This window comes from Equus caballus, chromosome 3, assembly GCF_041296265.1.
Source record: "Equus caballus isolate H_3958 breed thoroughbred chromosome 3, TB-T2T, whole genome shotgun sequence".
In the NCBI taxonomy this organism is placed as follows: Eukaryota; Metazoa; Chordata; class Mammalia; order Perissodactyla; family Equidae; genus Equus; species Equus caballus.
Window position 1 is genome coordinate 37,692,889 of NC_091686.1, and position 13,720 is coordinate 37,706,608.

The window sequence follows — 13,720 nt, forward strand, 5'->3', positions numbered from 1 at the left end:
TGATCTGGCTGAAGTGGGACTTCTGCTCTGGGTGTGATACATTGCCCTAGAGCTGTAAGGCACAACGTTCAGGCTTCTTTCCAAAGGGCGAGTTGGGCCCCACAGCATCTTGCTTCCAGCTCTTTGGGAAGCTAAGAAACAACTCGCTCTGCACAGTGCTCTTACAGCCTACCGGGAACATCTGTTCCAAAGGCCTGTGAAATGCAGTGTCTTTGCAGGCCTGATCTGGCTGAAGTAGGACTGCTGCTCTGGGTGTGCTCCATTGCCCTAAAGCTGAAAGGCACAACGTGCAGGCTTCTTTCCAAAGGGCGAGTTGGGCCCCACAGCATCTTGCTTCCAGCTCTTTGGGAAGCTAAGAAACAACTCGCTCTGCACAGTGCTCTTACAGCCTACCGGGAACATCTCTTCCAAAGTCCTGTGAAACGCAGTGTCTTTGCAGGCCTGATCTGGCTAAAGTAGGACTTCTGCTCTGGGTGAGCTCCATTGCCCTAGAGCTGAAAGGCACAACGTGCAGGCTTCTTTCCAAAGGGCGAGTTGGGCCCCACAGCATCTTGCTTCCAGCTCTTTGGGAAGCTAAGAAACAACTCGCTCTGCACAGTGCTCTTACAGCCTACCGGGAACATCTCTTCCAAAGGCCTGTCAACGCAGTGTCTTCGCAGGCCTTATCTGGCTGAAGTAGGACTTCTGCTCTGGGTGTGCTACATTGCCCTAGAGCTGAAAGGCTCAACGTGCAGGCTTCTTTCCAAAGGGCGAGTTGGGCCCCACAGCATCTTGCTTCCAGCTCTTTGGGAAGCTAAGAAACAACTCGCTCTGCACAGTGCTCTTACAGCCTACCGGGAACATCTCTTCCAAAGGCCTGTGAAACGCAGTGTATTTGCAGGCCTGATCTGGATGAAGTAGGACTTCTGCTCTGTGTGTACTCCATTGCCCTAGAGCTGAAAGGCACAACGTGCAGGCTTCTTTCCAAAGGGCGATTTGGGGCCCACAGCATCTTGCTTCCAGCTCTTTGGGAAGCTAAGAAACAACTCGGTCTGCACAGTGCTCTTACAGCCTACCGGGAACATCTCTTCCAAAGGCCTGTGAAACGCAGTGTCTTTGCAGGCCTGATCTGGCTGAAGTAGGACTTCTGCTCTGGGTGTGCTACATTGCCCTAGACTTGAAAGGCACAACGTGCAGGCTTCTTTCCAAATGGCGAGTTGGGCCCCACAGCATCTTGCTTCCAGCTCTTTGGGAAGCTAAGAAACAACTCGCTCTGCACAGTGCTCTTACAGCCTACCGGGATCATCTCTTCCAAAGGCCTGTGAAACGCAGTTTCTTTGCAGGCCTGACCTGGCTGAAGCAGAACTTCTGCTCTGGGTGTCCTCCATTGCCCTGGAGCAGAAAGGCACAACGTGCAGGCTTCTTTCCAAAGGGCGAGTTGGGCCCCACAGCATCTTGCTTCCAGCTCTTTGGGAAGCTAAGAAACAACTCGCTCTGCACAGTGCTCTTACAGCCTACCGGGAACATCTCTTCCAAAGGCCTGTGAAACGCAGTGTCTTTGCAGGCCTGATCTGGCTGAAGTAGGACTTCTGCTCTGGGTGTGCTCCATTGCCCTAGAGCTGAAAGGCACAACGTGCAGGCTTCTTTCCAAAGGGCGAGTTGGGCCCCACACATCTTGCTTCCAGCTTTCTGGGAAGAAAAGAAACAACTCGCTCTGCACAGTGCTCTTACAGCCTACCGGGAACATCTCTTCCAAACTATTGTGAAACGCAGTGTCTTCGCAGGCCTTATCTGGCTGAAGTAGGACTTCTGCTCTGGGTGTGCTACATTGCCCTAGAGCAGAAAGGCACAACGTGCAGGCTTCTTCCAAAGGGCGAGTTGGGCCCCACAGCATCTTGCTTCCAGCTCTTTGGGAAGCTAAGAAACAACTCGCTCTGCACAGTGCTCTTACAGCCTACCGGGAACATCTCTTCCAAAGGCCTGTGAAACGCAGTGTATTTGCAGGCCTGATCTGGATGAAGTAGGACATTTGCTCTGTGTGTGCTCCATTGCCCTAGAGCTGAAAGGCACAACGTGCAGGCTTCTTTTCAAAGGGCGATTTGGGGCCCACAGCATCTTGCTTCCAGCTCTTTGGCAAGCTAAGAAACATCTCGCTCTGCACAGTGCTCTTTCAGCTTACCGGGAACATCTCTTCCAAAGGTCTGTGAAACGCAGTGTCTTTGCAGGCCTGATCTGGCTGAAGTAGGACTTCTGCTCTGGGTGTGCTCCATTGCCCTAGAGCAGAAAGGCACAACGTGCAGGCTTCTTTCCAAAGGGCGAGTTGGGCCCCACAGCATCTTGCTTCCAGCTCTTTGGGAAGCTAAGAAACAACTCGCTCTGCACAGTGCTCTTACAGCCTACCGGGAACATCTCTTCCAAAGGCCTGTGAAACGCAGTTTCTTTGCAGGCCTGATCTGGCTGAAGTAGGACTTCTGCTCTGGGTGTTCTCCATTGCCCTACAGCTGAAAGGCACAACGTGCAGGCTTCCTTCCAAAGGGCGAGTTGGGCCCCACAGCATCTTGCTTCCAGCTCTTTGGGAAGCTAAGAAACAACTCGGTCTGCACAGTGCTCTTACAGCCTACCGGGAACATCTCTTCCAAAGGCCTGTGAAACGCAGTGTCTTTGCAGGCCTGATCTGGCTGAAGTAGGACTTCTGCTCTGGGTGTGCTACATTGCTCTAGAGCTGAAAGGCACAACGTGCAGGCTTCTTTCCAAATGGCGAGTTGGGCCCCACAGCATCTTGCTTCCAGCTCTTTGGGAAGCTAAGAAACAACTCGCTCTGCACAGTGCTCTTACAGCCTACCGGGATCATCTCTTCCAAAGGCCTGTGAAACGCAGTTTCTTTGCAGGCCTGATCTGGCTGGAGTAGGACTTCTGCTCTGGGTGTCCTCCATTGCCCTGGAGCAGAAAGGCACAACGTGCAGGCTTCTTTCCAAAGGGCGAGTTGGGCCCCACAGCATCTTGCTTCCAGCTCTTTGGGAAGCTAAGAAACAACTCGCTCTGCACAGTGCTCTTACAGCCTACCGGGAACATCTCTTCCAAAGGCCTGTGAAACGCAGTGTCTTTGCAGGCCTGATCTGGCTGAAGTAGGACTTCTGCTCTGGGTGTGCTCCATTGCCCTAGAGCTGAAAGGCACAACGTGCAGGCTTCTTTCCAAAGGGCGAGTTGTGCCCCGCAGCATCTTGCTTCCAGCTCTTTGGGAAGCTAAGAAACAACTCGCTCTGCACAGTGCTCTTACAGCCTACCGGGAACATCTCTTACAAAGGCCTGTGAAACGCAGTGTGTTTGCAGGCCAGATCTGGCTGAAGTAGCACTTCTGCTCTGGGTGTGCTCCATTGCCCTATACCTGAAGGCACAACGTGCAGGCTTCTTTCCAAAGGGCGAGTTGGGTCCGACAGCATCTTGCTTCCAGCTCTTTGGGAAGCTAAGAAACAACTCGCTCTGCACAGTGCTCTTACAGCCTACCGGGAGCATCTCTTCCAAAGGCCTGTGAAACGCAGTGTCTTTGCAGGCCTGATCTGGCTCAAGTAGGACTTCTGCTCTGTGTGTGCTCCATTGCCCTAGAGCTGAAAGGCACAACGTGCAGGCTTCTTTCCAAAGGGCGAGTTGGGTCCCACACATCTTGCTTCCAGCTTTCTGGGAAGAAAAGAAACAACTCGCTCTGCACAGTGCTCTTACAGCCTACCGGGAACATCTCTTCCAAAGTATTGTGAAACGCAGTGTCTTCGCAGGCCTTATCTGGCTGAAGTAGGACTTCTGCTCTGGGTGTGCTACATTGCCCTAGAGCAGAAAGGCACAACGTGCAGGCTTCCTTCCAAAGGGCGAGTTGGGCCCCACAGCATCTTGCTTCCAGCTCTTTGGGAAGCTAAGAAACAACTCGCTCTGCACAGTGCTCTTACAGCCTACCGGGAACATCTCTTCCAAAGGCCTGTGAAATGCAGTTTCTTTGCAGGCCTGATCTGGCTGAAGTAGGACTTCTGCTCTGGGTGTGCTACATTGCCCTAGAGCTGAAAGGCACAACGTGCAGGCTTCTTTCCAAAGGGCGAGTTGGGTGCCACAGCATCTTGCTTCCAGCTCTTTGGGAAGCTAAGAAACAACTCGCTCTGCACAGTGCTCTTACAGCCTACCGGGAATATCTCTTCCAAAGGCCTGTGAAACGCAGTTTCTTTGCAGGCCTGATCTGGCTGAAGTAGGACTTCTGCTCTGGGTGTGCTACATTGCCCTAGAGCTGAAAGGCACAACGTGCAGGCTTCTTTCCAAAGGGCGAGTTGGGCGCCACAGCATCTTGCTTCCAGCTCTTTGGGAAGCTAAGAAACAACTCGCTCTGCACAGTGCTCTTACAGCCTACCGGGAACATCTCTTCCAAAGGCCTGTGAAACGCAGTCTCTTTGCAGGCCTGATCTGGCTGAAGTAGGACTTCTGCTCTGGGTGTTCTCCATTGCCCTACAGCTGAAAGGCACAACGTGCAGGCTTCCTTCGAAAGGGCGAGTTGGGCCCCACTGCATCTTGCTTCCAGCTCTTTGGGAAGCTAAGAAACAACTCGGTCTGCACAGTGCTCTTACAGCCTACCGGGAACATCTCTTCCAAAGGCCTGTGAAACGCAGTGTCTTTGCAGGCCTGATCTGGCTGAAGTAGGACTTCTGCTCTGGGTGTGCTACATTGCCCTAGAGCTGAAAGGCACAACGTGCAGGCTTCTTTCCAAATGGCGAGTTGGGCCCCACAGCATCTTGCTTCCAGCTCCTTGGGAAGCTAAGAAACAACTCGCTCTGCACAGTGCTCTTACAGCCTACCGGGAACATCTCTTCCAAAGGCCTGTGAAACGCAGTTTCTTTGCAGGCCTGATCTGGCTGGAGTAGGACTTCTGCTCTGGGTGTCCTCCATTGCCCTGGAGCTGAAAGGCACAACGTGCAGGCTTCTTTCCAAAGGGCGAGTTGGGCCCCACAGCATCTTGCTTCCAGCTGTTTGGGAAGCTAAGAAACAACTCGCTCTGCACAGTGCTCTTACAGCCTACCGGGAACATCTCTTCCAAAGGCCTGTGAAACGCAGTGTCTTTGCAGGCCTGATCTGGCTGAAGTAGGACTTCTGCTCTGTGTGTGCTCCATTGCCCTAGAGCTGAAAGGCACAACGTGCAGGCTTCTTTCCAAAGGGCGAGTTGGGCCCCACACATCTTGCTTCCAGCTTTCTGGGAAGAAAAGAAACAACTCGCTCTGCACAGTGCTCTTACAGCCTACCGGGAACATCTCTTCCAAAGGCCTGTGTAACGCAGTGTCTTCGCAGGCCTTATCTGGCTGAAGTAGGACTTCTGCTCTGGGTGTGATACATTGCCCTAGAGCTGAAAGGCACAAAGTGCAGGCTTCTTTCCAAAGGGCGAGTTGGGCCCCACAGCATCTTGCTTCCAGCTCTTTTGGAAGCTAAGAAACAACTCGCTCTGCACTGTGCTCTTACAGCCTACCGGGAACATCTCTTCCAAAGGCCTGTGAAACGCAGTTTCTTTGCAGGCCTGATCTGGCTGAAGTAGGACTTCTGGTCTGGGTGTGCTACATTGCCCTAGAGCTGAAAGGCACAACGTGCAGGCTTCTTTCCAAAGGGCGAGTTGGGCCCCACACATCTTGCTTCCAGCTTTCTGAGAAGAAAAGAAACAACTCGCTCTGCACAGTGCTCTTACAGCCTACCGGGAACATCTCTTACAAAGGCCTGTGAAACGCAGTGTCTTCGCAGGCCTTATCTGACTGAAGTAGGACTTCTGCTCTGGGTGTGCTACATTGCCCTAGAGCAGAAAGGCACAACGTGCAGGCTTCTTTCGAAAGGGCGATTTGGGCCCCACAGCATCTTGCTTCCAGCTCTTTGGGAAGCTAAGAAAAAACTCGCTCTGCACAGTGCTCTTACAGCCTACCGGGAACATCTCTTCCAAAGCCCTGTGAAACGCAGTTTCTTTGCAGGCCTGATCTGGCTGATGTAGGACTTCTGCTCTGGGTGTTCTCCATTGCCCTAGAGCTGAAAGGCACAACGTGCAGGCTTCCTTCCAAAGGGCGATTTGGGCCCCACAGCATCTTGCTTCCATCTCTTTGGGAAGCTAAGAAACAACTCGCTCTGCACAGTGCTCTTACAGCCTACCGGGAACATCTCTTCCAATGGCCTGTGAAACGCAGTGTCTTTGCAGGCCTGATCTGGCTGAAGTAGGACTTCTGCTCTGGGTGTGCTACATTGCCCTAGAGCTGAAAGGCACAACATGCAGGCTTCTTTCCAAAGGGCGAGTTGGGCCCCACAGCATCTTGCTTCCAGTTGTTTGGGAAGCTAAGAAACAACTAGCTCTGCACAGTGCTCTTACAGCCTACCAGGAACATCTCTTCCAAAGGCCTGTGAAACGCAGTTTCTTTGCAGGCCTGATCTGGCTGGAGTAGGACTTCTGCTCTGGGTGTCCTCCATTGCCCTGGAGCTGAAAGGCACAACGTGCAGGCTTCTTTCCAAAGGGCGAGTTGGGCCCCACAGCATCCTGCTTCCAGCTCTTTGGGAAGCTAAGAAACAACTCGCTCTGCACAGTGCTCTTACAGCCTACCGGGAACATCTCTTCCAAAGGCCTGTGAAACGCAGTGTCTTTGCAGGCCTGATCTGGCTGAAGTAGGACTTCTGCTCTGGGTGTGCTCCATTGCCCTAGAGCTGAAAGGCACAACGTGCAGGCTTCTTTCCAAAGGGCGAGTTGGGCCCCACAGCATCTTGCTTCCAGCTCTTTGGGAAGCTAAGAAACAACTCGCTCTGCACAGTGCTCTTACAGCCTACCGGGAACATCTCTTACAAAGGCCTGTGAAACGCAGTGTGTTTGCAGGCCTGATCTGGCTGAAGTAGCACTTCTGCTCTGGGTGTGCTCCATTGCCCTAGAGCTGAAAGGCACAATGTGCAGGCTTCTTTCCAAAGGGCGACTTGGGACCCACAGCATCTTGCTTCCACCTCTTTGGGAAGCTAAGAAACATCTCGCTCTGCTCAGTGCTCTTACAGCCTACCGGGAGCATCTCTTCCAAAGGCCTGTGAAAAACAGTTTCTTTGCAGGCCTGATCTGGCTGAAGTAGGACTTCTGCTCTGGGTGTGCTCCATTGCCCTAGAGCTGAAAGCCACAACGTGCATGCTTCTTTCCAATGGGCGAGTGGGCCCCACAGCATCTTGCTTCCAGCTCTTTGGAAAGCTAAGAAACAACTCGCTCTGCACAGTGCTCTTACAGCCTACAGGGAGCATCTCTTCCAAAGGCCTGTGAAACGCAGTTTCTTTGCAGGCCTGATCTGCCTGAAGTAGGACTTCTGCTCTGGGTGTGCTCCACTGCCCTAGAGCTGAAAGGCACAACGTGCAGGCTTCTTTCCAAAGGGTGAGTTGGGACCCACAGAATCTTGCTTCCAGCTCTTTGGGAAGCTAAGAAACAACTCGCTCTGCACAGTGCTCTTACAGCCTACCGGGAACATCTCTTCCAAAGGCCTGTGAAACGCAGTTTCACTGCAGGCCTGATCTGGCTGAAGTAGGACTTCTGCACTGGGTGGGCTCCATTGCCCTAGAGCTGAAAGACACAACGTGCAGGCTTCTTTCCAAAGGGCGAGTTGGGCCCCACAGCACTTTGCTTCCAGCTCTTTGCGAAGCTAAGAAACAACTCGCTCTTCACAGTGCTCTTACAGCCTACCGGGAACATCTCTTCCAAAGGCCTGTGAAACGCAGTTTCTTTGCAGGCCTGATCTGGCTGAAGTAGGACTTCTGCTCTGTGTGTTCTCCATTGCCCTAGAGCTGAAAGGCACAACGTGCAGGCTTCTTTCCAAAGGGCGAGTTGGGCCCCACAGCATCTTGCTTCCAGCTCTTTGGGAAGCTAAGAAACAACTCGCTCTGCACAGTGCTCTTACAGCCTACCGGGAACATCTCTTCCAAAGGCCTGAGAAACGCAGTTTCTTTGCAGGCCTGATCTGGCTGAAGTAGGACTTCTGCTCTAGGTGTGCTACATTGTCCTAGAGCTGAAAGGCACAACGTGCAGGCTTCTTTCCAAAGGGCGAGTTGGGCCCCACAGCATCTTGCTTCCAGCTATTTGGGAAGCTAAGAAACAACTCGCTCTGCACAGTGCTCTTACAGCCTACCGGGAACATCTCTTCCAAAGGCCTGTGAAACGCAGTGTCTTTGCAGGCCTGATCTGGCTGAAGTAGGTCTTCTGCTCTGGGTGTGCTCCATTGCCCTAGAGCTGAAAGGCACAACGTGCAGGCTTCTTTCCAAAGGGCGAGTTGGGCCCCACAGCATCTTGCTTCCAGCTCTTTGGGAAGCTAAGAAACAACTCGCTCTGCACAGTGCTCTTACAGCCTACCGGGAACATCTCTTCCAAAGGCCTGTGAAACGCAGTGTCTTTGCAGGCCTGATCTGGCTGAAGTAGGACTTATGCTCTGGGTGTGCTCCATAGCCCTAGAGCTGAAAGGCACAACGTGAAGGCTTCTTTCCAAAGGGCGAGTTGGGCCCCAAAGCATCTTGCTTCCAGCTCTTTGGGAAGCTAAGAATCAACTCGCTCTGCACAGTGCTCTTACAGCCTACCTGGAGCATCTATTCCAAAGGCCTGTGAAACGCAGTGTCTTTGCAGGCATGATCTGGCTGAAGTAGGACTTCTGCTCTGGGTGTGCTCCATTGCCCTAGAGTTGAAAGGCACAACGTGCGGGCTTCTTTCCAAAGGGCGAGTTGGGCCCCACAGCATCTTGCTTCCAGCTCTTTGGGAAGCTAAGAAACAACTCGCTCTGCACAGTGCTCTTACAGCCTACCGGGAACATCTCTTCCAAAGGCCTGTGAAACGCAGTTTCTTTGCAGGCCTGATCTGGCTGGAGTAGGACTTCTGCTCTGGGTGTCCTCCATTGCCCTGGAGCTGAAAGGCACAACGTGCAGGCTTCTTTCCAAAGGGCGAGTTGGGCCCCACAGCATCCCGCTTCCAGCTCTTTGGGAAGCTAAGAAACAACTCGCTCTGCACAGTGCTCTTACAGCCTACCGGGAACATCTCTTCCAAAGGCCTGTGAAACGCAGTGTCTTTGCAGGCCTGATCTGGCTGAAGTAGGACTTCTGCTCTGGGTGTGCTCCATTGCCATAGAGCTGAAAGGCACAACGTGCAGGCTTCTTTCCAAAGGGCGAGTTGGGCCCCACAGCATCTTGGTTCCAGCTCTTTGGGAAGCTAAGAAACAACTCGCTCTGCACAGTGCTCTTACAGCCTACCGGGAACATCTCTTACAAAGGCCTGTGAAACGCAGTGTGTTTGCAGGCCTGATCTGGCTGAAGTAGCACTTCTGCTCTGGGTGTGCTCCATTGCCCTAGAGCTGAAAGGCACAATGTGCAGGCTTCTTTCCAAAGGGCGAGTTGGGACCCACAGCATCTTGCTTCCACCTCTTTGGGAAGCTAAGAAACAACTCGCTCTGCTCAGTGCTCTTACAGCCTACCGGGAGCATCTCTTCCAAAGGCCTGTGAAAAACAGTTTCTTTGCAGGCCTGATCTGGCTGAAGTAGGACTTCTGCTCTGGGTGTGCTCCATTGCCCTAGAGCTGAAAGCCACAACGTGCATGCTTCTTTCCAAAGGGCGAGTGGGCCCCACAGCATCTTGCTTCCAGCTCTTTGGAAAGCTAAGAAACAACTCGCTCTGCACAGTGCTCTTACAGCCTACAGGGAGCATCTCTTCCAAAGGCCTGTGAAACGCAGTTTCTTTGCAGGCCTGATCTGCCTGAAGTAGGACTTCTGCTCTGGGTGTGCTCCACTGCCCTAGAGCTGAAAGGCACAACGTGCAGGCTTCTTTCCAAAGGGTGAGTTGGGACCCACAGAATCTTGCTTCCAGCTCTTTGGGAAGCTAAGAAACAACTCGCTCTGCACAGTGCTCTTACAGCCTACCGGGAACATCTCTTCCAAAGGCCTGTGAAACGCAGTTTCACTGCAGGCCTGATCTGGCTGAAGTAGGACTTCTGCTCTGGGTGGGCTCCATTGCCCTAGAGCTGAAAGACACAACGTGCAGGCTTCTTTCCAAAGGGCGAGTTGGGCCCCACAGCACTTTGCTTCCAGCTCTTTGCGAAGCTAAGAAACAACTCGCTCTTCACAGTGCTCTTACAGCCTACCGGGAACATCTCTTCCAAAGGCCTGTGAAACGCAGTTTCTTTGCAGGCCTGATCTGGCTGAAGTAGGACTTCTGCTCTGTGTGTTCTCCATTGCCCTAGAGCTGAAAGGCACAACGTGCAGGCTTCTTTCCAAAGGGCGAGTTGGGCCCCACAGCATCTTGCTTCCAGCTCTTTGGGAAGCTAAGAAACAACTCGCTCTGCACAGTGCTCTTACAGCCTACCGGGAACATCTCTTCCAAAGGCCTGAGAAACGCAGTTTCTTTGCAGGCCTGATCTGGCTGAAGTAGGACTTCTGCTCTAGGTGTGCTACATTGTCCTAGAGCTGAAAGGCACAACGTGCAGGCTTCTTTCCAAAGGGCGAGTTGGGCCCCACAGCATCTTGCTTCCAGCTCTTTGGGAAGCTAAGAAACAACTCGCTCTGCACAGTGCTCTAACAGCCTACAGGGAACATCTCTTCCAAAGGCCTGTGAAACGCAGTGTCTTTGCAGGCCTGATCTGGCTGAAGTAGGACTTCTGCTCTGGGTGTGCTCCATTGCCCTAGAGCTGAAAGGCACAACGTGCAGGCTTCTTTCCAAAGGGCGAGTTGGGCCCCACAGCATCTTGCTTCCAGCTCTTTGGGAAGCTAAGAAACAACTCGCTCTGCACAGTGCTCTTACAGCCTACCGGGAACATCTCTTCCAAAGGCCTGTGAAACGCAGTGTCTTTGCAGGCCTGATCTGGCTGAAGTAGGACTTCTGCTCTGGGTGTGCTCCATAGCCCTAGAGCTGAAAGGCACAACGTGAAGGCTTCTTTCCAAAGGGCGAGTTGGGCCCCAAAGCATCTTGCTTCCAGCTCTTTGGGAAGCTAAGAATCAACTCGCTCTGCACAGTGCTCTTACAGCCTACCTGGAGCATCTATTCCAAAGGCCTGTGAAACGCAGTGTCTTTGCAGGCATGATCTGGCTGAAGTAGGACTTCTGCTCTGGGTGTGCTCCATTGCCCTAGAGTTGAAAGGCACAACGTGCGGGCTTCTTTCCAAAGGGCGAGTTGGGCCCCACAGCATCTTGCTTCCAGCTCTTTGGGAAGCTAAGAAACAACTCGCTCTGCACAGTGCTCTTACAGCCTACCGGGAACATCTCTTCCAAAGGCCTGTGTAACGCAGTGTCTTTGCAGGCCTGATCTGGATGAAGTAGGACTTCTGCTCTGGGTGTGCTCCATTGCCCTAGAGCTGAAAGGCACAACGTGCAGGCTTCTTTCCAAAGGGCGATTTGGGCCCCACAGCATCTTGCTTCCAGCTGTTTGGGAAGCTAAGAAACAACTCGCTCTGCACAGTGCTCTTACAGCCTACCGGGAACATCTCTTCCAAAGGCCTGTGAAACGCAGTGTCTTTGCAGGCCTGCTCTGGCTGAAGTAGGACTTCTGCTCTGGGTGTGCTCCATTGCCCTAGAGCTGAAAGGCACAACGTGCAGGCTTCTTTCCAAAGGGCGAGTTGGGCCCCACAGCATCTTGCTTCCAGCTCTTTGGGAAGCTAAGAAACAACTCGCTCTGCACAGTGCTCTTACAGCCTACCGGGAACATCTCTTCCAAAGGCCTGTGAAACGCAGTTTCTTTGCAGGCCTGATCTGGCTGAAGTAGGACTTCTGCTCTGGGTGTTCTCCATTGCCCTAGAGCTGAAAGGCACAACGTGCAGGCTTCTTTACAAAGGGCGAGTTGGGCCCCACAGCATCTTGCTTCCAGCTCTTTGGGAAGCTAAGAAACAACTCGCTCTGCACAGTGCTCTTACAGCCTACCGGGAACATCTCTTCCAAAGGCCTGTGAAACGCAGTTTCTTTTCAGGCCTGATCTGGCTGAAGTAGGACTTCTGCTCTGGGTGTGCTACATTGCCCTAGAGCTGAAAGGCACAACGTGCAGGCTTCTTTCCAAAGGGCGAGTTGGGCCCCACAGCATCTTGCTTCCAGCACTTTGGGAAGCTAAGAAACAACTCGCTCTGCACAGTGCTCTTACAGCCTACCGGGAACATCTGTTCCAAAGGCCTGTGAAACGCAGTTTCTTTGCAGGCCTGATCTGGCTGAAGTAGGACTCCTGCTCTGGGTGTGCTCCATTGCCCTAGAGCTGAAAGGCACAACGTGCAGGCTTCTTTCCAAAGGGCGAGTTGGGCCCCACAGCATCTTGCTTCCAGCTCTTTGCGAAGCTAAGAAACAACTCGCTCTGCACAGTGCTCTTATAGCCTACCGGGAACATCTCTTCCAAAGGCCTGTGAAACGCAGTTTCTTTGCAGGCCTGATCTGGCTGAAGTAGGACTTCTGCTCTGGGTGTGCTACATTGCCCTAGAGCTGAAAGGCACAACGTGCAGGCTTCTTTCCAAAGGGCGAGTTGGGCCCCACAGCATCTTGCTTCCAGCTCTTTGGGAAGCTAAGAAACAACTCGCTCTGCACAGTGCTCTTACAGCCTACCGGGAACATCTCTTCCAAAGGCCTGTGAAACGCAGTTTCTTTGCAGGTCTGATCTGGCTGAAGTAGGACTTCTGCTCTGGGTGTTCTCCATTGCCCTAGAGCTGAAAGGCACAACGTGCAGGCTTCTTTCCAAAGGGCGAGTTGGGCCCCACAGCATCTTGCTTCCAGCTCTTTGGGAAGCTAAGAAACAACTCGCTCTGCACAGTGCTCTTACAGCCTACCGGGAACATCTCTTCCAAAGGCCTGTGAAACGCAGTTTCTTTGCAGGCCTGATCTGGCTGAAGTAGGACTTCTGCTCTGGGTGTGCTCCATTGCCCTAGCGCTGAAAGGCACAACTGCAGGCTTCTTTCCAAAGGGCGAGTTGAGCCCCACAGCATGTTGCTTCCAGCTCTTTGGGAAGCTAAGAAATAACTCGCTCTGCACAGTGCTCTTACAGCCTACCGGGAACGTCTCTTCCCAAGGCCTGTGAAATGAAGTTTCTTTGCAGGCCTGATCTGGCTGAAGTAGGACTTCTGCTCTGATTGTGCTCCTTTGCCCTAGACCTGAAATGCCCAACGTACAGGCTTGTTTCCAAAGGGAGAGTTGGGCCCTAGAGCATCTTGCTTCCAGCTGTTTGGGAAGCTAAGAAACAACTCGCTCTGCACAGTGCTCTTACAGCCTACCGGGAACATCTCTTCCAAAGGCCTGTGAAACGCAGTTTCTTTGCAGGCCTTGATCTGGCTGAATTAGGACTTCTGCTCAGGGTGTGCTACTTTGCCCTAGAGCTGAAAGGCACAACGTGCATGCTTCTTTCCAAAGGGCTAGTTGGGCCCCACAGCATCTTGCTTCCAGCTCTTTGGGAAGCTAAGAAACAACTCGCTCTGCAGAGTGCTTTTACAGCTTAGTGGGAACATCTCTTCCAAAGGCCTGTTAAACGCAGTTTCTTTGCAGGCCTGATCTGGCTGAAGTAGGACTTCTGCTCTGGGTGTGCTACATTGCCCAGAAGATGAAAGGCACAACGTGCAGGCTTCTTTCCAAGGGGCGAGTGGGTCCCACAGCATCTTGCTTCCAGCTCTTTGGGAAGCTAAGAAACAACTCGCTCTGCACAGTGCTCTTACAGCCTACCGGGAACATCTGTTCCAAAGGCCTGTGAAACGCAGTTTCTTTGCAGGCCTGATCTGGCTGAAGTAGGACTTCTGCTC